Source organism: Lichenostomus cassidix, chromosome W (genome assembly GCF_008360975.1).
Source record: "Lichenostomus cassidix isolate B80296 chromosome W, HeHo_3.0, whole genome shotgun sequence".
Classification (NCBI taxonomy): Eukaryota; Metazoa; Chordata; class Aves; order Passeriformes; family Meliphagidae; genus Lichenostomus; species Lichenostomus cassidix.
This window is the reverse complement of record NC_139510.1, coordinates 4920366-4944178: the sequence shown is the minus strand read 5'-3', so window position 1 is coordinate 4944178 and position 23813 is coordinate 4920366. Positions and strand designations below refer to the sequence as shown.

Here is a 23813-nt window from a genome sequence, read left to right as displayed (position 1 = left end):
TTACTTGCTGTTTGTATTAGTAGTTATTGTTGAATAATATTATGTACTTAGAATTGCAATGCTTATGCTCAATGGCAAAAGTACAAACTTAGATATAAAATAGAGAAAGGTATTTACTTTCATGACATACAAGATTTGTAAAGAATTACAAATTACAAAAGAAAAGGGGGGATTGAGAAAGATTCTCTGAGCTTTTGCCCCCCTTCCACCAGCACAGGCACCTGCCCGTGGCTTCCAGGGCTGAAGGCTGAACTCTTAATTCAAATTCAAATTGTAGGTAACAGCTCTGGCCTGATGGCTTATCAGCTAAGCATGCATTTGAAACCAGCACAGAAACCGCCGAATCATGCCATGAAAGACCTTTACCCTGGAGGGGTCTTTGGGGGTCTCCAAAGACCACCAGGACATACAGAGAATGCATGGTGCACATGCTAATGATATTAATGACTTCCGAGAAATTATTTGTATAACCACTCCTATCCTGGAGAATGTAATGAATATTCATGAATTTTACCTATAACACTGTGTCTTTGGGGGTACTGAGGTGTGTGTTTGGTGGAAACAATTTCCACACACCCGGTGCATTGAATAAAGCAAATACCCACTTCTCTGTCTTGGTCTCTGAAGTGTCTCTGAGCTCGATTGGGGCGAATCACTCTGAATTAGGCAAAGAAACTATGCTCAAACCCTAACCATCAGACTACACAGTCTCTTCTTCAGAAATGTTCAGGATTTTTCTCAACCAAGCAGGCCATTAAAACAACCTACTCCATCAAAAGTTTTTTCAGTCTGCCACAAAAAAACCCACATTTTCCTTCAAACTGAAAGTTTATTGTGATTAAAAAATCCTTCCCTGTTACGTCTGGTCAAGAGTAGTGCTAATTTGAAGTTGGTAAGTGTAAGTTTTAAACAAGACTTGTTTAAACCCTATACATCTCAATTTTTATTCCCCTTAAAAAACACAGCTTATTAAAGCTTACTCCTTACTCTGTCGTTCATTTAGTTTGAACAAAGCAAAACAAGCTTGTTTCAAGTTGTTATTTTGCTATCCAAAATTTGGAGGTTAATAAAAGAGAAAAGACTATTTGAATCCTAACACAAGTTTTACGAAGTCTTTGAAAATGGAAATATTGCTACTGATCACAGATTGATGCACAAGCGTGACACCTGCTAGAACTAAAGATCATTTATTTACCTTACTTTCTCTCCACTTAAATGCACAGCCACAACAAAAGACTAAGCTTTAATCTTTACAGCCAACTTTTTAACACATGGAAAGAAAAATGCATGTGCCGCTACCACCCCCCACTCCCCCTTCCAACATTTCAAGTAGAACAGGGTTTACAGACATGATAATTTACAAACAAGTTAAAGTTTGGATATGGCAATTCTCTCAAGCTCTTTGCATCTCTAAAATTTATTTTCTGAGACTCACACCTCCATTAATAAGAAAGGGAGTTGAACCTTCAAAGGTCTTCTCTCCCACTGGTTCAACAGACATTAAAAAGTTCTGAACAATTCAGCTAAAGCCTCTTCTTTCTCAACTGTGCTACTGCAGAGTAAGTAAAATCTCCAGTTTTAGTTTCAGTGTCCCTACCATCAAATACAGAACTGTTCTGATGAGCATTTTAACAGTGGACAATGAGGAAAAAAATATCTATTTGTTTCTTTAATTTACCTTCTTGCCTCATCTTAAAAAAAAAAAAAAGTATGATAACTTAGGCTTCCTGCAGAACAATGAAGATGGGACAAAGTTCTCTGTCAAGTTTGAACACTTCCAAAAGTCTTATGACATGCCAGGGTGTGAGAAGCATATTGAATCAAACTCTAACATTCAAGTTTTTAACCATAAAAAGCCAACACATCCTCTAATACAGACACAGCCCTAAAACCTAGCTTTACAGTGACTTAGCAAATACAAACAAAAACATGTAAGAAAAATCCACCTTCATTTCTAGTTAGGACCCAAGTTCCTTAAGTGAGGATGAATCAACTAAAGTGCGCTTACCACCTTTGCTTTACATAAGGATCTAGAATGTTGGCAGACTTAGTGGGACAGTGGTATTCTAAAATTCCCAACCACTTGCTCCTTATCGTATGATACCCTTTACATATATAGATATGGTTCAAAACCAAAAGGGTTTACAACACTTCTGTGAATCAAATATTAATGATACAAAAATCAAGATATCTTTTAGAAAATGTTTTAAAGAGCCAAAATTAATGAGAGAGCTTAGAATACCTTGACCATCACTGTTATCCAAAAAAGTTTTTGCTTCTTGCACTATACCAAAAATATAATTTTTTTTAAAAAGCTATGTTTTTATTTTGTAACATAGAATAACTTCATATTTGAAGGTAAACTACAACCAGGTTCCATCTGCTTGAAATCCTACACTTGCATTACCATTTAGCAGAAAGCTGGACAAATGCTAATCTCTTGTCCTCTGCAAGGTTCAAAGTCCAATAGCTGAAGCATTAGTGCACTAATATCACCACCCAGTTCAGCATACATTATGTAACAAAATCACCAGGACTGCTTTTGCACTTTGGAGTCTTCACAAGGATCTAAAGAAAAAGCAGTTGAAAAAGGTGGCAGTTTTAAAGTATCCTCAGCATATAAAGCAGAAAAATAATTCTATATAATTTCAGCTGTTTCCCAGACTATTTTTACCCAAAATATGAAAGATGATGGTTGTGGAAGAGTTAATAGCACTACATAGGGCATTACCATCAGCTCCTGTGTAATACTACTGCACAAAACCACACAGTAACAAAAAAAACCAACCAACACACAAACAAAAAAAACACACAAAAATCCCAAACAAAAAGCATACTAAATCTCATTCAAGTTTATTTATAATAAAGACTGCAAATAATTCTCCTTGCAGGACAGAATTTACTCATAGTACTAAAAAATAAAGAACTAAGAGCAACTTCCTCAGAAATTACAGATGAACTATCACTATCAAAGCGTTTTACCCATACATTTTAAACAGAAAAATCTCACTGGAAGGGAGAAAAAAAAGAGCTTGAAGTACATTAGCTTGTGAAATACTAACAAAGTAAATATCTACACAATTTCCTTATCTAATTTTACAGATTTTATTTCTATTAAGCAAGTTTAAACTGAAAAGCTTCCACCAGCAGTTTTTTCACAGAAGAGCAGCCTACACCATTCAATATAATTTCTCAATACAAAGGTACTCTAGAATTCTAAAGGGTACTCTAGAATTCTAAAAGGTACTCTAGAATTCTACCAGAATAAATGCATCAGTAAAAGAGTCAGGTTGCTGACAGGACCTGAAGAGACTCGAGGATGACTGCTTGAGTTCTGGAGTTGGGGATACAAGAGATCTGAAGCCAGCTATACCCCAACTGAAAAAGAGATTCTTGCAGCTTATGAAGGGGTTTGAGCTGCCTCAGAAATAATTGGCACTGAAGCACAGCTGCTTCTGGCACCTCAGCTACCAGTACTGGGCTGGATGTTCAAGATAAAAGTTCCTTCTACGCATCATGCCACTGATGCCATGTGGAACAAGTAGATCGCTCTGATTACACAGCAAGCCTGGATAAGAAACTCTAATCGCCCTAGAATTCTGGATATCATAACAAACTGGTCCAAAGGTGAGACTTTTAGATTATCTTCTGAAAAAGAAGAAAAGCCAGTGACACGTGCCAAGAAAGCCCCACCATATAACAGGCTACTGGAAAGTAAAAATCTATATGCCCTTTTCATTAATAGTTCCTGCCGAATTGTAGGGGCAAATCAAAAATGGAAAGCTGCCGTATGGAGCCCCACATGGCAAGTTGCACAAGCCACTGAAAGACAAGGTGGATCGAGTCAAGTTGCAGAGCTTAAAGCTGTCCAGCTGGCATTGGATATTGCAGAATGAAAGAAGTGGCCGAAGCTCTACTTCTACACCGACCTGTGGATGATAGCTAATGCTCTGTGGGGATGGCTGAATCATTGGAAAAAGGCCAACTGGCATCACAGAAGGAAACCCATCTGGGCCACTGAAATTTAGCAGGACACTGCTGCCCGGGTAGAGAAGCTGACGGTAAAAGTCCGACACATAGATGCACACGTACCCAAGAGTCGAGCTAATGAAGAGCATCGTAACAACGAGCAGGTAGATCGAGCTGCTAAAGTCAAAGTATCACAGGTAGATCTGGACTGGCAGCACAAAGGAAAATTATTTCTAGCTCATTGGGCCTGTGATGCCTCTAGCCATCGGGGAAGAGATGCAACATACCAATGGGCTAGTGACTGAGGAGTAGACTTAACTATAGACAGTATCTCACAAGTCATCCACAGCTACAAAATGAGTGCTGTGATCAAGCAGGCCAAGCGGGTGAAGCCTCTGTGATACAGTGGACAATGGTCAAAGTACAAATATGGGGAAGCATGGCAAATTGACTACATCATCCTTCCCCAAACCAGCCAGGGTAAGCGTTATGTGCTGACTGTGGTGGAAGCAACCACTAGATGGCTAGAGACCTACCCTGTGCCTCATGCTACTACCCAGAACACCATCTTAGACCTAGAAAAGCAAGTCCTGTAAAGACATGGCACCCCTGAGAGAATCGAGTCAGACAACGGAACCCATTTCATGAACAGCCTTAAAAACACCTGGGCTAGAGAACACGGCATAGAATGAGTGTACCACATTCCTTATCACGCACCAGCTGCCAGGAAAGTTGAACAGTACAATAGACTGCTGAAGACCACCTTGAAAGCACTTGGCGGGAAAACCTTCAAAAACTGGGAATTACATTTAGCAAGAGCCACCTGGATGGTCAATACCTGAGGCTCCATTAATTGAGGTAGTCCTGCTCAGTCCAAACCTTTGCACACAGTAGATAGGAACAAAATCCCTGTGGTGCACATGAGAAGTATTTTAGAAAAGACTGGATTTGTCCCACCTCAGGCAAAGGCAGACCCATCCATGAGATTGTCTTTGCTCAAGGACCTGGTTACACTTAGTGAGTAATGCAGAAAAATGGGGAAACCTGTTGTGTGCCACAAAGAGACCTAATTTTAGGAGAAAACTGTGTGCAGTGAGTGTATTGACAGAGTGTTATGTAAATTGTATAGAATGAGGGGTAGATAATGTCTTAGGTTACATGGAAGGTTCAACCAAAAAGTATGTATTCTATTACCATCTTCATAAGCTGTTAAGAACAGGTAGGGCACTGCTCTTTATCTTCAGCATGACTCATACCTGATAACACCATCTGGGGGGCTATCTCCGCTAATGAGCCATCAAGGTCTCCGGGAGTGACTCATAAGATTACATCATCCCATTGTGAGATGCCTTGCCCAGAGGGGAGGAACTGAACATTCCTACCTGCATATAAACTGAGTCTTTGGAACATTGGACTAGCACTTCCACTGGATTCCCAGAGGAGAAGAGCTTGAGAGTCATCACTAGACCTCCAGAGACCAACCAAATTGTTCTTCAGGATCACCACTTCAACCAGACCACATTCATCACTCCAAGGAGACTGCAGCCACCATTTAACTGGACTGCTATCACCACCCGGACCAACAGGGGGGCGGGTTCTATTCTGACCCTATCAGTTTGTGGTGGTTTTGATTGGCCCAAAACATCAGCAAGGTATCTTTAACATCTAAAAGAAATTTAAACCCCTCAGAAACGGTTGTAGTAAGCCTGAGAAAGTGTCTGAGGGGTGGGGAGTGGCACAAAGATGGTTCCTGTGTGTCCTGAGTGAAAGTTCTGGAAGTTTTTTCATCAAGTCCAGCAGAGCCAATCTCTGATGGCTCTGAAAGTGATGGACATGCTGCCGGCCAAGTTTGGGCCAATTAGAGGTGCTAGTGACGCCTCTGAGAAAACATATTTAAGAAAAAAATCAAAACAAAGTAGTCATGCACTTCTTTGTAGTTAGAGGAGCAGGAGGTGGAGGTAAAAATATGTGAAGGGGAAACAACATGGAGACGCCAAGGTCAGTGAAGAAGGTGGGGGAGGAGGCGCTCCAGGCACCAGAGGTGAAAACCCTCTGATACCTGTGGTGAAGACCATGGGGGAGCAGGAGGTCCCCCTGCAGCCCATGGAGTTCACAAGAATGCAGAAATTCGCCCAAAGCCCACGCCAGAAGATCAGGTGGATGCCTGGAGAAAACTGTGATCCAGTTGGAGTTTCATCTAAAGAGTTAAAACTGCAAAGGCCTTGCAAAGGAGAGAAAAGCCTTGCTCCTGGGATGGAAGCAGCCTGGCCTCGGCTCGGGAGAGTCTGCACCTTATGGACAAAAGAACTCATGTTGCCGCAGAATTCGGGCAGGATGTTGCTCGTGAGATTGGACCCACGTCAAAGAAGTTCCCAGAGGACTGTCTCTCGTGGGAGGGACCCCATGGCTAAGTAGAGGACCCCTCTCCCTGATGGACTGACCAGAGAAAAAAACCCCTTACCCTGCCCCCTGACCGTGTTGTTGGTTTGGAAAGAGGGAAGGGGGGTGAGCAGAGAGACTGCTTCTTAAGAGGGAGGGGTGAGAGCAGAGAAACTGTCTGGAGAGAGACAGAGATAAGTAGAGATAAAGAGTATTTGTAGTAGAAGAATTGTGGTGATGAATAGATTTATGGACCTGCTCTGTAGACTGAAAAAATACCCCACACCCTGCCCCCCTACCCGAGCTGTTGGTTAGAAGGAAGAAAGGGAGTAAATAAAAATGGGTTTGTAAGAGGGAGGGGGGTGAGTGAACAAAATAGTGTATGAAAAGTTTATTTCTGCCTCTCATTTATCCTCCGACTCGGTTAAGTAATTAAATCACTTTGCAACTAGAAGTTTAGAGCCTGTCTGCCCTTTCTTCCGTGTGTCCTCCTACCAGTGCCCTATCTCACTTAACTCATGAAATTGGTGTGTTTTCACAGTTTTTTTCCCTTTCCCCTCTCCTGCACGTCTGCAGCAGGAGAGAGCAGAAGTGCATTGCATTTAGTCAGGGTCAAACCACGACACAGTTTTAACTGGTGTTTCTGTATTATTGCCTTTACTTAATTTTTCCTCTTAAATTGTAATTCTGATGAAAAATCTCTCACAATATATTTGTGTGAGGTCAATTCCTCTGCTGGTTTACTTCCAAACTAGCACAAAAAGCTATGTTTACATCAAGGCTTAAAGTATAATCTTTCCAGGGCAAGGACCTTATCTTCATAGTTGTCTGCAAACCACTTAACAGACTGTGAGCTGTCCTAAAGGACCAACATGCTAGGCATTTTCTCCTCAATGGTCTTCACCCAAGCATGAATTTTGCTTAGGGTACAAGGACACATGCCTGAATCTGTGTCAAATACATACACATACAAATAAGAACAACTGCACTTCCCAAATGCAAAACACAGTGAAAAGAAAAAAACCACTATCCTACCAGCAACCAGAAAAATGTAAAGAAAGTTAATTTAATAAAGCTAAAAAGCAAACTCTTCAAAACATACAGAAGAGAAAGAAGTCCAGATAAAAATGTCACCCAAAATGGTAAGTGGAGAGAACGCAATTCCTTGATTTCAGTGGGAACCTCTTGTCGAGAGGTAAAAGTGTCACATAGCACTGGAAGTTAATAGCTTGTAAAAGACAGACATCACCTTTTCTATGATTTAAAAAGCAAGTACTTGTATTACTATGTTTATGGCCACATAATAGACAAAATCTAATAAAATGTCCACTCACACCTAAATTTTTCCCATTTACCAAATGTTTTCAAGCAAAAAATGATGGAACTAAAAGAGAATGAGGAAGGTAATTCTATTCTGTTAGTTTGGTTGCTTTACGTCTGGCTCAGTTCATTCAGCCGAGCCCAGCCATACCAAGACTCCATCTAGAAGAGCCCTGAGCAATTATAGAAACACTCCTATTTATGTTTTACAGCTTTCAAGTTTTCAAAACAGCAAAACTGAAATGTAAGTTAAAATAACAAAACAGCAAAAACATTCAAAGAAAGCAAAATAATGAAGCTAGGTCAACTTTTAGATATTGACAAGACAACACACAGAACAGAACTACTTCAGTGAGTTTAAGAATTTAAAATATTTAGGTGCATGTCTTTCACTTATGGTCAAAATAGCAAGTTATAGGGAAGAAAAAGAAAAAAACCACCACCATTGTAGTAATCTTTAGTGTGGTGGTTTTCCTTAGCCCAGAACATCAGCAAGGTATCTTTAACATCTAAGAGAAATTTAAACCCCTCAGAAACTGTTGTAGTAAGCCTGAGAAAGTGAGGGGTGGGGAGTGGCACAAAGATGGCTCCTGTGTGTCCTGAGTGAAGGTTCTGGAAGTATTTCACCAAGACCAGCAGAGCCAATCTCTGATGGCTCTGAAAGTGATGGACATGCTGCTGGCCAAGTGTGGGCCAATTAGAGGTGCTAGTTATGCCTCTGTGAAAACATATTTAAGAAAAAATCAAAACAAAGTAGTTACGCACTTCTTTGTAGCTAGAGGAGGAGGTGGAGGCAAAAATATGTGAAGGGAGAACAACATGGAGACACCAAGGTCAGTGGAGAAGTTGGGGGAGGAGGTGCTCCAGGCGCCAGAGCTGAAAACCCTGATACCTGTGGTGAAGACCATGGGGGGAAGCAGGTGGTCCCCCAGCAGCCCATGGAGTCCACAGGGGCGCAGAGATCCACCCACAGCCCGTGGGGAGGTGCCCATGCCAGAAGAGCAGGTGGATGCCTGGAAGAAGCTGTGATCCAGTGGGAGTCTCATTTAAAGAGTTAAAGCTGCAAAGGCCTTGCAAGGGAGAGAAAGGCCTTGCTCCTGGGATAGAAGCAGCCTGGCCTTGGCTCGGGAGAGTCTGCACTTTATGGACATGACAACTCACGTTGCCGCAGAATTTGGGCGGGATGTTGCTTGTGAGATTGGACCCACGCCAAAGAAGTTCCCAGAGGACTGTCTCTCGTGGGAGGGACCCCATGGCTAAGTAGAGGACCCTTCTCCCTGATGGACTGACCAGAGATAAAACCCCTTACCCTGTCCCCTGCCTGTGTTGTTGGTTGGAAAGAGGGAGGGGGGTGAGCAGAGAAACGGTGTCTTAAGAGGGAGAGGGGTGAGCAGAGAAACTGTCTTGAGAGAGAGAGAGATGAGCTGAGATAAACAGTATTTGTAGTAAAAGGATCGTAGTGATGAACAGATTTATGGACTAAGAAAATACCCCATACTCTGCCCCCTACTCAAGGTGTTGGAAGGAGGGAGGGGGTTGAGTAGAAAATCAGTGTCTTAAGAAGGAGGGGGGTGAGTGAACAAATGGTGTCTGAAAAGCTTATTTTTACCTCTCATTTATCCTCCGACTCTGTTAGATAATTAAATCACTTTGCAACTTTAAGTTTGGAGCCTATTTGCTTTTTTTCCTGTGCATCCCCTCATCAGTGTCCTATCTCAACTCATAAATCTGGTGTGTATTTAACAGTATTTTTTTCTTTCCCCTCTCCTGCACGTCTGCAGCAGGAGAGAACATTTAGTCAGGGTCAAACCCTGACATTTAGGCAAAGTTTCACATGCTTAAAATTACTTTTCTACAAGTGTGGCTAGCACAGGTTTTCCCATGAGAACTTTCTCCTGTGTTTTATAAACAAAGATAAAGTTTGGATGTTGTTAAAACAGTGTCTCGAGATTTGGACAGTTCAGGCCTGGCCAATCAGGCCTAGGGGGAGGTTTCTGGCTGACCAATCTGGGTGACCTCTGAAAAGTCTATATAAACTGAAATCAAAATAATAAAGCTCTCTTTTTCTTGCCACACTGAGAACCCGGGTCCTTTCTCTGCTAATGGCTCAACAGCGACATACAAGGTTCTAACATAAGCCATCTTATCAAACATCTTTGCAGTGCCCTTAGATAAAACAATTTTTTTAATTAACTCACTATTATAAATATTTCAGTACTGCAGAAGCTCTGAAAAATTTTGAAAAAGGTTGCAAGTAAAGGTAAATATGTCACCTTTATCAGACACTCAGTTTACAGTCTACTCAATAATATTTTAATTAATTAAAACTTTATGAATAATCAAGGTGAAGTAAAGGGGAGAGAACATAGTAAAATTACCTCTGACTTCTGAATTAAGTTGTTCTGTCCATCCTAATTTTCTTACAAGCAGTAGTAATTCAGATGAAAGCAAACCTACAAAAAACATTGTAAATATATTCATTCCAATATCTAAACTATATCTATATTCAGAGACATTTAACCACTATGGGGGAAGGGGACAGCAATACATCTAACACTAACACGTAAAATTGGTTAGTTCACCACTATATTTTGTTTTGAATCCTTCCAAAACAATTTGGGGGGGGGTTGTTATGGTATACTTTCAAACTAATCAGTCAGAGTCATTCATTTCCATTACAGAATTGGAAATTACTCTGAACCCAACCTTAAAATATCAACACATATAAAAGCCAGTTTGCATAGGCAGCAAATTAATTTTTGTAATAAAATCTGGCTTCCAGAAATGACAAAGAACATTGGAAGGAAATGAATTTTTAAAGAGCTACATTAACAGTACCTTCATGCTGAAGAAATATCTAATGAAAATGGAAAGACTGAGATACACAAGCTGTACAGCAGACTTGTTCTATGAGTATAAAAATTCATTGTTGTGATTTAAGTATTAAGCTACCTACTAATTCAGTCTAGATGTACATATTTTATTCTCCATGAAAACACACTCAGACTCACAAATTTCTTTTTGCAGTAATACATGTATTCTGCAAAGTCTTAAAAATACTCCATTAATTGTTAAAATGGCAAGCAAAAGTTAGATTCTGCAAGCTCATTTCAATGTTCTCCAAAAAAAAAAAGAAAAAACAATATATTCTAGGTAGTAATATTACTGGTTTAACTGTACCCTTGAATAAACATTTTATCAGTAGAATATTGATTTATGAACACTACAGTACTTACCTAATCCAAGAGGGCTGCATGAGGTATTAGTACTGCGTGACTTATATTTTTCCAGTTTGTTTTCCTCAAGATAATATCCACAGTTCTCATCAATACTACATTCATAGCTGTTTGACATAGATTTGACCTCATAGAAATCAGCTACCCATCCTTCCTGCTTACAGATTCTGCAAGACTATTTCCAAAATTCGCCAAATCTCTGCCTTAAGAAGCTTTTTCTTTCCTGTGACAGTTTCTTTGTTTGTCTATTCCATGTACATTTCACTGTAAGAAGCATCAGCTACAGGTGAAACAAATACACTTTTTACACCACAGCCTGTGAAACCAAAAATCCAAATTTCACATCTGAACTGAGGAACATTTCCTAGCTTCAGGTAACAGAGGCATTTGTAAACAACAGCTATCTGGATACCACCATATTGCTTAATGGCAACAATATTTTTCACTAAAAATATTAAATAAAATATAAGAGAAAAAATTATAAGCAAATGTATATCAGCTACTTGACTTAGAAAGTAGGTCTCACTGCAAAATGATAGTAGGCTATATAAAAAAATCTAAAAAATAACTGTAAAAATATCTGCCATGAAACTTTTCAGCAACATCTACACAGTGACTCAGGCTGCATTTAACCTGGAGTCAATTAACAGAATGGGTTATGGCTATGACTCAGAACATGCGTGGAAGAAAAAAGTAACTAAATGCAAAACAGCACTTTATGTTGGCAGGCAAAGTATTCAGAACTTAATAAATTTAGCTGTGTATACATGCCGCGTGGACAAAAGTGTCCAAGGGTGAGATGCTTTGCACTGCTAGAAAGAAAAAGCTCATGACTTCAACTTGCAATTCACTTCTCAGATGCCTAATGATTGTTTCAGAAGCCTTTTCAGGAGGAAGCACTTGGACAAATAATCCCAGATCGTTGTCCGATAATTCTCCCCTTTTACAAGAAACAACTGGTGCAGGACAGCTTCCCCCTTTTTTCTTCCCTACCAGCCGCAGCAAAAGGCTCCAAATATCCAGGACTCTGTAATGCAAATTGCCTAGGGGGAAATGAACAAGAACAATCAGTTTTCCCACTGGAAATCTGAATTGGTATTAGACAAGTACATATATCTGAGTCTTAAAAGCAAACACACATGCAACCAGAAAGCCAAACCCGAGTACAGAAGTCTTAGTTAAATATTTATTCACATCCTGAAGAAAACAGCAGGCATATCGGCAGGCTCTTTAGGAAAGACAGGCATCAGAAAACGCAGCGTATCAGCAAAAACGTTTTTCTGTCTCTAATTTCCGAGAACAATAAACAACCGTAAAGAAGCATTTCTCATTTTATTGGAAAAAATAATAGATCTGCAGAAGGCACCTGGGGAGGAAGGCGCTGATCTGGGCCAGGGACACCGAGCTTAAGCACAAAACGAGCCCAGAGGAGCGGCGGGAGCCGCCTGGGGAAGCCTCACCGCTTCGGCTCTGGCTGCCTGTGAAGTGCGCGGGCAGACCCTCAGCTCCCCGGCCCCAATTGGGACTTCTGGTTTGGAGCAGCGGCTGCCCCCGAGAAGGGCTCCGACGACCCGCGCTGGGCGCTCGCCCTGACTTCCGGGGGGGGCCGCGGCCCGCACTTAGGCATTCACCGGCCCCGCCACTCCCACGCAACAACAACAGCAGCAGCAGCCACCACCGCTACACCGGAGACAGCTCCCCTTGACCGCCTCGCTATGGGGAAAAGAATGAGGTGACATCCCCCCCCGCGCCTCCGGTCCCGGCGCCCCTAGGCTCAGCACCGCCAGGCCACGCCTAACGGAGTCTGCTCCCTTCCATCACCCTAGAGCCGTGGAAGCCTCCGACGCGCGAGTCGCGCGCGCGAGCCCCTCCCCCCCCGCGCTCGCCTCACTCGCCAAATGGCGCCGCTCCGAGTCACAATCCTCGCAAGATTGGCCGCACGAGCCCGTGAGCGTCCGGGGAGGAGTTTCCCGGCCGCCACCATGGGTGCGACTCCGCCCTACTGGCGGGAACCCCCCTGCCGTAAAGTCACAGGAACAATACCGAACGTTCCGCGCGGGGCAGCGGGGAAATTCCCGGCGCCGCCGCCGTAATTAACTGTGCGGTGGCACAGCTCTAGTCTTACTGACACCAGCAGCTGGTCGGGAGAGTGGTCTGGGGAGAAGACGGGATACTGGGGAGGCAACGGCAGCCCTGGCTGGCGTTTCGCGCCGCTGCGGCCTGGATTGAGCACTGATGTCGAGACCGAGATGCGGGTCATACAAACCAGCCTGGGACCGCTGGAAGGTCCATACACGGAATGCGGCCAGGTGCCGGCCCTCCTGCGGGCCTGCTACTGCGGGCATGGAACGGCCGATGAGTGCAACCTTTGTCCCACCTGCCTGGAGAGGAACATGGTCGGTGGCAGGGAGATCACTGCTGCCCCCATGAGTGAGGCGTGTGGGACGTGGGGTTACAGTGTGCCTGCAGCTGCAGGCAGAGAAAGCAGACTGAAGGTCTTCTGCACCTCACAGACGCTGAGCAGATCTCGCAAATGCAACAGAATGGCACCAGCAGGGCCTGAAGCGAGTAAGAGTCTATAACCACCATTTAAACAAGAAAAAAAAAGAGCATCTTTAATGAATTACTAGAAATAGCTTCCACTAAAAAACCTGAAGAGTAGAAATACATTTAATGTATGTGCAATTATTTAACATGTGCTTTTTTGAAAGAAACGTGATGGATTTTTGCAGCTTGCGAACTAAATGTCTGAATTAAGATTTTGCAATTTTGAAAACTTTTTGCAATTTTTAAATTTTGGCGTCCATCTATCAGACAAGGGGAAGAGCATCTCCTGTTATAGGCTTGCCAAGCTGGTGAAGAGGGCTTTACACTAAAGTTGCTGGGAGAGGGGGACCTCAATCCCTGATGACCTCAGGCGTCATGGGCCCACCAAGACAGAAATGATTTATTCTTATTGTCAGGAAAATGAATCCACAAACACCAGAGATTTATGTCCAAAAAGAAGACAGAGGAGTCCTGTAACTTTATTCATGAATAAAGGGAGAGGTCATGGGCATTTCCCATAGGGTCTCTCTCAAATTGCTAGGGGATGCAGCCTCTTTTATCTTACTTTCCTGGCTGCAGGTTCCCTCTTTCTTTCCCCATTGGCTGAGGTACTCGAGAGGTACAGACTTCCCGAATTGCCTAATGCAGACCCTGCGAAATATACATCCCTCCTAAGGCAGACCCTCTTAATACATATCCCCCTTTCTTCTTTTTCTTATGTCTCTGTTCTTGTAGTTTATTAACACAGCCTTGGGTAAGTCAGTTAGTGGAATTCCTATGAAAATCCTTCTCATGGTGTCTTCTATCTCTCAGTATCGGCCTTATCTTACCAGCAGACTCAGGTCTTATCTTACCAGCCATTTGTTTGTAAAGACACTCCTTTATGCCTTTCACTTATGTTGCCAGTTCAGATCGACCTGAGACACTTGAATGTTGGCAGCCCTATCCACCTGTCTGTTGTTGTGATGCTCTTCAGTAGCCCGACTCTTGGGTACACGTGAATCTACATGACATACTTTTACAGCCAACTTCTTTACCCAGGCAATGATGTCTTGCCACAATTCAGCAGCCCAGGTGGGTTTACCTCTGCACTGCCAATTGGTCTTTTTCCATCAGTCCAGCCACCCCCACAGAGCATTTGCCACAGTCCATGAGTCAGAGTAGAGGTAGAGTGCTGGCCATTTCTCTCGTTCAGCAGTATCTAAAACCAGCTGGATGGCTTTCAGCTCTGCAGCCTGACTTGATCTCCCTTGTCCCTCACTAGCTTCTGCAACTTGTCACTTAGGACTCCATATGGCAGCTTTCCATTTTCAGTGTAGCCCTACAATACACCAGGAACCATCAGTGAAGGGAGAGTGTTGCTTTTCATCTTCTTGTAGCTGATTATATGGTGGGGCCTCCTCTGATGCCTGATGCTTTTTGCCTTTTCTTTTTATATACCCTTTTATATATTTCTGTACCCTTTATATATTTTCTGTACTCTTAACCTACATGCTTATAATTTTTGTAGTCTGATATTCTAGCTTAATTTTGGAGTTCTGCAAGGCAGAAAGACCAAACATTCACAGTAGGAAGCCAGAGAACCCTATGCTATCAAAAACTCAAATTTTCAACCTTGGTTGAAACCTTCTCTCTGGAACATATTTTGTTAACTGGGCTCTAGCCTCATTTAGGGGGGGATTCTTTGGAATAAAGGAGACATTACTTCATTTATTAAGTTTCTTATTGGGAGATTCTGGTTAGGTATGTTAATTTACAAAGTCCATAAAAATTGTATACACATTATACGGGGTGCGCATCTTGGCATATACCACCTTTGAAGAACTGTGCACCTAAAATCCTATTAAAATACCAAAGTAAAACCCTTTTACCCCTTTAACTGTGTCTGTCTCATAATTCTAAGACCAGCCGAAAGGCAGCATCTCAGCCCGTGTCACCTGCTCTTCCTACTCCAATGATGATAGTCCAAAATTTTCAGCTTCAGGCCAGTTCATTATGATCTCCAAGATCCCTGGGTGATTGTGATTTCCTATTCAAGCTCGCTGTGTGATCAGTGTGACCCACTTACTCCACTTAGTATCAGTGGCATGATGTGTGGAAGGGACTTTTCTTTTAACATCCTGCACAGCACTGGAAGTTGGGGTGCCAGGAGTAGCTGTGCTTTGGTGCCAATCCCTTTTGAAGCAGCTCGAACACCTTCATAAGTTGCCAGGATCTGTTTTACACTTGGGGTGTAGCAGACTGTCATGAACAAGTGTTTTAAGATCACTTAAAGAATCACCAGCAAAGGTATCAGTAAAAACAGATTTAATATTCATTCAGCAAGTGGAGCATGAATAATCGTGGGTGAATGTTTATACCCCTGAGGTAGCCTGTTAAAGGTACACTGTACACCTTCCCAGGTAAAAGCAAATTTCTCTTTATCCTCCACTTGTAAGGGAACCATAGAAACCATAACTATTATATCTAGTACTGCCATCCATGGGTGTGCAGCTGCTTGTAGTGTAGCTGTTAGATTTGCAATATTGGGGACTGCAGCTGTTAATGGGTCTGTGTTGGCATTTAAACACTGGTAGTCAACTATAAAACACCACCGCCTAGTCGACTTTTTTACTGGCCACAGTGGTGAATTATATGGAGAGTACACTCAGGAAATTATTTGTCATTTCTCCAAATCAGCTATAGCCCCAGAAACTCCTTTTCATGCTGCAGCAGGAATTGGGTATTGTGGTGTCTTGGTTTGAAAGACAGGTGTCTGCTAAGAGAGGTTGAATCCTCCCTTAGGACAGAGAATGTGATTTCCCCTCCCTCCAAATTATTTTAATTTTGAAATTAAGGGCTTTCAGGCAAAGGTATGGGAAAAGGAATAACAGTTCTTGACTAGTATCTATAAACAAGCAATAGCAAGAATAACAACCACAAATAGAACCAGAAACCAATAGCAGATGACTTTCCCATGTGGTGTAATCATGGTCGAAAAGCAGCAGGGGCGCTGTTGAGCTCCCGGCCGGGCAGGTCAGGTGTGATGACTCCTGAGCAGCTGCAGGTGGCGCTGTGGCGCAGGGTCATGTCAGCCTCACACAGCTGGTAATGGCGGAGAGCTGAGGAAGCAGGCAGCCAGGCAGCTCAGAGCAGCGAGCAGGGCGGCAGGGGCAGGAGCTGGCTCTCCCCGGCTAGCCAGCAAGGTAGCAAGGATTTCTGCAGTCACGGCAGACGCCACGGTCTCGTGCGGCAAAGTGGCGGCAGGCGGCAGAGGCAGCCGGACTCTCCCGGCAGCTACTGCGAGAAAACGCAGCCCAGAAAAGCGTGCACTTCCCAGTGGGAAAGAGGTTGAATCAAAGCTCACCCAGCCAGGAGGAGAAAACAGAGCACAGTTGGATTTTCCTGTGGTCGCAGCCAGAAGTAAGGAGCAGCCTCTCCTCTCGGTGTCCGAATGACGAGAGAGCCAATTCCAACAGACAGCTCCTTCCTTCCCCTGTCCTGCCCAGCACACCCCTTTTGTCTCTTACAAAAGAGTTGATGGTTCTAATCACCCAGCTATTTGTTGCTTAGTAACAGGAATGGAGAGAAAATTCCAATGTCCCCAACCCCCCGACATGTGGTACATTAGTAATTTTTGAATTGGGGAGTACAGGTGCAGCACAGAATACATGCAGTGTAAATTTCAAATTCTCAGCCGGCTAATGGTTGATATTAGAACTGAAGGACCACATGCTGCCGTGCGGGAGACACCAGGTTCAACTGTTCAAAACATCCAAACCCAGAATGTTTTCATTGTGATATTTAACTGCAAAGTGAGTAGAAGATGTGCTTCTCCCCAGTAGTCATAAATTAACCTTAGTAGTTTTACACACAGCACTCATTCCATTCACTCTAGTGATTTTAACTCTTTGCCGTCTGAGTTGCACACTCAGCTTTTTGGCATCATGCTGTGTTAATATTGAAATTTGTGCTCCTGTATCTATTAGAAATTTTGTTCATTGACAATGAGGACCAACTAGAATCAGGATATATGGACATTGTTATCTATCCATTGATAAGCTTCTACTTGCCGGACTGGCAGGCCCAGTTGCAGTCCGGGTGTTATTTGTTTTTTTATTTCTGATTTTGGGAAGCAAAAGGGTTATTATTCCTCCCTGAATCTAATGCTGATGCCAGTGTTGGTGTCTGTGTGTTCAGAGTATTTTCTTCCTGATTGTTGTCATCTTGTTTCAGAAATGCATCCATTAGGCTCTGAATGTTGCTAATAGACTGTCTCTAAATTGCAATTTTCAGAATGCCTAATGATACTGCTTGATTATATAACTCTTTCCACCTCTGATTTCTGGGCAGATGATCTGTAAATCCTGGTTTCTGGGAATGGTTGTCTGACATTATGTCTAGTATTCTTGGTATCACCACGAAAATCACTCCATCCCATCTCTCATGCATGATTTATGATATTATGCGTTAGTGCTGCCCAGGTGGGGATTTCCCTGTGTTCTAAATTTGCAGCAACACTCTTAGAAAATTGTGCATTAAAGGCTGGGTTTCTTCTGATTTCATGTCATTTTGCAATAAGGTCGGGTTTGAGTACAGCAGGGGCCCCCTTAATAAGCAGCTTTAACATATTATGGTCTACAGCTGCTGTAATAGGAGCATCAATATGGTGACACTCATGCATGGCTTGGATGCAGACAGCTTTTGTAACAGCAGTGGAGAGCTCGTTCAAAGAATTAATAGGTATTATGAGAGGCTCTCCTCTCTGCCGCACATCCATTCCACTGTCCCAGGATGCCACCCTGCTTGTTATTGAATGGGGGTCACTTGGGGAAAAGGGAACAGAAGTTAAAATATTAACAGGGATCTAAAACCCATTGGCCTCTTCACCATTCAATAGGATTCAGTCTCCTCCAGTTAAACAAATGTCATAAATATTCAGTTTCAGCTTCACCGGCCTTACAGCCAGCTTTTTTTCCTTTCTGTTCCTCCTGTAACTGTCTCTGCAGCTGTTATATTTTGAAGGACAACAATAATTCACTTGCTTTCCTTGTTTCCAGTTAAGTTTTAAGTTCTTGTTTCTCTTTAATATTATCTTTACTGGCAGGCAGCTTCTAGACAGGTGCCTAGCATTTTGGAAAATTTCATTTCTCTTTCCCAGCCTTTAAACGGCCCCTAGCAACTTTTAGGTGTTTCTCCACAGCTTCCCAGTCATGCCAGTTATCCTGGGTCCATTTGTCTGAGAACTCAGAGCTTGGACTTATTCTATGCTTTTGTAAATAATCAGTGATATCGCTTGCCATCATGCTGCGACTACACCAAATTGTCACAAACTAGTCTTTTAAGATCACCTAAAGAATCACCAGCAAAGGTATCATTAAAAACAGATTTAAAATAAAAGCAACAGAAAGACAAAGTTGATTCGAAAGGTTCCCTCCACTGCTCAGTAGATGGTAAAGGTACACTGAGGAAAAGAACAAACAAAAATCCAGTCAATCAATCCAAACCAAAATAAACCAAAAGCTATCTACATGGAGGCAGAGTGTGTAAGAAAAAAGGATTAAAACGAATGCAGCTGTCTTGGAGTGATTTACGATGATAGTTTATTCCATGATCTTCTGCTTCATGCCTGAAAATGGTTGCTGTATCTCTAAGTCCCAGGACCGGGTGTGTGCGGGGCTGGGGAAGGGGGGAGCTTTGGGGTTTCTGGCCGGCATTTTGGAAGCCTCGCTCTCCAGGCGTTCCGTGGCGCTGTGTGGTTTGGTTCTTCTTGGCTAGCTTGGTTTTGTTGGCCCAAGCAAAAAGCTTTTCCCTTCCCTGGCTTGCAGAAGCTGCAGTAGCAATCTTTCAGCTGCCTTGAGGCCAACTGAACAGCTGCTGGTCCAAGGCCAGAGGAGTGGGACCAGCAGGAGCAGGGTTGTCCCATTTGAGCCCCAAGCCTCGGAGAGCTGAGCTGGGGAGAGAAAGCACACCAAGAAGCTCCAGACCAGCTGTTTCACCTGCCATGACTGCTGTAGAGAGGAGGTTGATGACAGATAGCCACTGGGTTTTCACCTACTGCTGGAACTCCTCCGTGGAAGCTCCACTTCCTTTAGAGTGAAAGCCGGAGCCATCTTGCACCACGTGTCAGGAAGGAGTATTTCTTCAACATTTGCCCCATTCTCCAGGCATGCTTTTGGGTCTTTGTTCTTGTGTGCGTGTGGGGCGGGGGGTGAGTTCTGATGGTTCGGTGTTTAGCAGTTATTTACTTTTCTTCATTGCCTTGTGAGCATTCTGCTGCTAATATACTGAGTTTTGGGGTTTTTTTCCACTTTCCTCTATTAGTATTTATTTTCTATTGGTGGAGGGGGCTTGTGGAAACCCTTTGGAGCAGACTACTCATTGCAGAGTGTGAGAAACGTCCTCTCACTACTTAAATTTTGAAAGAGTTTATTCACTCATTTTCATAGTACAAACAACGATAAGAGGCTTAGAATGGCTGTCTGCCATTAAACAAAACGAAGTGCAGTGCTGGGTGCTTAGCCACCGATGGGGGGTAGCCAGAGGCACGCCTTCGGGCTAGGGGATACAGTTTTTATAACCTCCTAACCCTGCCTCCTTCAGGTGCTCCGGTTGGCTCTTTGTCTTCTTCTGATAGGTTAGCTGCTTGCTCAGCTCTCCTCTGTCTTAACCATAACACTTAACAATTAGACATAACATATTAACAAATAACCATAACAAAAACCTCATAACCCTTTACAAAAGCCAACTCCATGACTTCATTTATAACACAGAGTGTCCTCTCTTAAATTTGTCTCAAAACTGAGACAACGGCCTAAAGGCCCAATAACACTTACCAGCATTTAAACTTGACAGTACTTAAACTTCACAGCACCTGAAAAACTGATTCAAAGGAATCTGCTCCACAGTAAGGCACTGTAAAGTAAAGCACACCTTTATTTGCCAGGAGGGGGGAGCATGCAGGGGTGAACACCTCCATGTGTATGCCTGCCATGCTCACCTTGCAAAAGTTATTTATACGTTTACAAGTTCAGCATCCGCCCTTATTTCGTTCATTTATCTAAAAGGTACAGTATTAAGGGCTGGGTTCTTTACATAACTTGTAGTATCCTTATGTCCACGATTAGAGACAAATTTCTCTAGGTGGAGAGCACTCCGAACAAACGCCTCCCCTGAAAGCCAAGGGCTCTGGCACCCCCTCCCCCACCCACAACAGAATTTCTTAGATGAAAGTGAAAAAAAACCTATTTATTTAACAGAACACGCAGAGTGCCCTGCAAGGCACAGGGGAAGGGGAAAACAGGGGAAAAGGAGTTATTAAACCTGAGTAAACAGCTGGTGAACTTTAGTGTCCTTTTCCTCAGGTGTAGTTTCCCCTCTCTGGGGGCCCCCGGGGGCTGGGCGGAGTTGTTCTAGTAGCTCCATGGAGGATTCTCGTCTGCCATCCTCCGGGGCTCCTTGGGTTTTCCGGGCGAGAAAGCAAATCGGAGAAAAGGGTCCAAAAAGAAGTCGACGAAGAAGCAATCCCAGGGAAATAACTAGCAGCCTCAACAGCAGCCGCAGCAGCCAGTCCCAGGAGTCTCCTTTCCTCCCCCTTGCTTCCCCGCAGAGAGGCTTGGGGAAGAGTTTTAAAACAACCCGCGCTCCTCCCACTTGCTGAATGCAGTTAAAGCTACAGGACCACATTTCTGCGCATACAAGCAACGATAGGAAATACAAAGGATTATCATCACCCCAGGACACCTTATCTTAGGTTGTCATGGGTTTGAGACAGGACATTGCCAGGAGGACGCACGAAAAAGGGCAAACAGGCTTCAAGCTTAAAGTTGCAAAAAAGGTGATTTAATTGCCTAACAGAATTGGAGGATAAATGCAAGGCAAAAATAAACTTTTCATACATTATTTTGTTCACTCCCCCCCCCCCTTACGAACCCATAGTATTCACCCCCTTTCCTCCTTTACAATCCACAAGCCGGGTAGGGGGCAGGGTGTAGGGTCTCTTTTCAGTCCACAGAGCAGATTCTCAAATTTATTCATTACTACAATTCTTCTACTACTACAAATACTCTTTATCTCTACTTGTTTCTCTCTCTCTCCAGACAGTTTTCTGCTCTCACCCCCACCCTCTTAAGAAGCAGTCTCTGCACTCACCCCCCTTCCCTCTTTCCAAACTAGCAACACAGACAGGGGGCAGGGTGAGAGGGGTTCTCTGGTCAGTTCAATCAGGGAGAGGGGTTTTTCTACTTAGCCAGGGGTCCCTCCCATGAGAGACAGTCCTCTGGGAACTTCTTTGGCGTGGGTCCAATCTCACAAGCAACATCCCGCCCGAATCCTGTTGCAGTATGAGTCCTCTTGTCCATATAAGGTGCAGACTCTCCCGAGCCAAGGCCAGGCTGCTTCCATCCCAGGAGCAAGGCCTTTCTCTCCCAGTCAAGGCCTCTGTAGCTTTAACTCTTTATATGAGACTCCAAACTGGGTCACAGCTCTCTCCAGGCATCCACCTGCTCCTCTAGCATGGCTTGTGGGTGGATTTCTGCATCCTTGTGGACTCCATGGGCTGCAGGGGGACCTCCTGCTCCCCCCATGGCATTCACCGTGGCTAGCAGAGAGTTTTCAGCTCCAGCACCTGGGGCACTGGAGCACCTCCTCCCCCACCTTCTTCACTGACCTTGGCATCTCCATGCTGTTCTCCCTCTACATATTTTCACCTCCACCTCCTCCTCCTCCAACTACAAAGAAGTGAAAGAAGTGCGTGCCCACTTTGTTTTGATTTTTTCTTAAATATGTTTTCACAGAGGCGTAACCAGCACCTCCAATTGGCCCAAACTTGGCCAGCAGCATGTCCATCACTTTCAGAGCCATCAGAGATTGGCTCTGCTGGACTTGATGTAAAAACTTCCAGGACTTTCACTCAGGACACACAGGAGCCATCTTTGTGCCACACCCCACCCCTCAGACACTTCCCCAGGCCTATAACAACAGCTTCTGAGGGGTCCAAATTTCTCCTAGATGTTAAAAATACTTTACTGATGTTTTGGGCCAATCAAAACCACCACATAGGGTTACAAACAAGGCACACTATTGTTATTTAATGCATTCATCATACTTATTTTGTTAATACACACACTTTATTTTGCTATTACACACTTGGTTGCTATATTAGTTATCTGTAGTTGCGTATTGATTATTTTCCTAGTCTCTTACATATAAAAATTTCATTTTCCTTCCCTATAAGACAACTCTCATTTGTCATTAAAACTAGCTTCCCTTGCCTACAGTAGTCAGTGTGCTTCTTCCTTATCACTTAGCCCACAGGGGGCTAAGTCCTTGTCTTGCAGAAAAGGCAGTTAGTCAGACATATTAGCTCACATTCCTTTTTTCCTATCATCTTCGCCCCTTCTGGGGCTAGGCCCTTTGTGAAAGCAGTTTATCTTGCAGAAGCAGTTGTGGTTAAGCATAGGGGCTAGTACTTAACTTTTATTAATCTATGCTTTATACTAAGGTGCTGGTATATTAAGGTGCTTGTGCTCAAGGAGTCCTGCATTTGACAACATTTAACTTAACTTATAGCTTAAATAAACTTAAATTAAACAATTTAACAAAGAATTCATGTGATGAACGCATATTATAGTATTGGCTTTTCACAAATATTAAAATGGATGCTATGTGTATAATGATAATTCTTACAGAAATAGCTTTGTTATAAAGATATAGTTGTGTAATAATAACTAATGCCTTTATTTGTGTAACTAACTTAACTTAGACAGAGTGGTAAAATAGCTGATATGTTTGTTTTAGAGTACTTGTGGTTAACTTACAATAAATGAAATAGCTAAACCACCTGCTTTGCTGGATAACATCTGAGGAATGGACGTGATGAGGACCCCTGCCACTGACATTTCAATTGTCAGCAACTGTCACCTGCTGAAACCATGGAATAGGGGGCCGTTGAGGGGCAATACATGACCCCCTAGACCACAACCAAGAGGACTGCGCATGCTCTAAAAAGGCGGGTCAGAGGAGGGGCCATGCTAAAAAGTTCCTGGAACATGTAAACAAATTTGGGGAAATGTTTGAATATGTATAACTGTTTATGAATATATATGTGACTGATGCAATAGGAAGGGTATGTAAGGAACGTCACCATCGCTAACAAGTGTACCTCTGGCTAAGGCTAAGCACTCAGCTCTATTACTTTTGCTTTTTTACCTTTGTCCCCTATTGTCCTTTATTAAACTTCTCAAATTCTAACAGAAGAGTGAACTTTGTTTTTCACAATTCATATAGGATTTTCTATACCACAATAGTAACCTACTTACAGGCCTATCTTTCTTACAAATCTAAAACGCTTAAGAATCTAGGAGAGCAGCATTTCTCCCACAT

The 23813-nt window shown here is 43.1% G+C and overlaps 3 long non-coding RNA genes across 3 annotated transcripts in view; 1 reads left to right on the top strand and 2 right to left on the bottom strand.

The window, feature by feature from the left end:
• The window catches only part of LOC146425354 (uncharacterized), a 357803-nt gene that overhangs the window by 102938 nt on the left and 231052 nt on the right, over positions 1-23813 (bottom strand). The gene's annotated exons all lie outside the window — the stretch shown is intronic.
• The window catches only part of LOC146425355 (uncharacterized), a 569707-nt gene that overhangs the window by 323595 nt on the left and 222299 nt on the right, over positions 1-23813 (top strand). The window lies entirely within an intron of this gene.
• LOC146425362 (uncharacterized) lies at positions 7394-13048 on the bottom strand. The gene is made up of 4 exons (XR_014846492.1): positions 12536-13048; positions 10905-11947; positions 9787-10121; positions 7394-9520 (listed from the first exon to the last, which is right to left on the bottom strand). It is a non-coding gene; the product is annotated as an uncharacterized LOC146425362 (long non-coding RNA).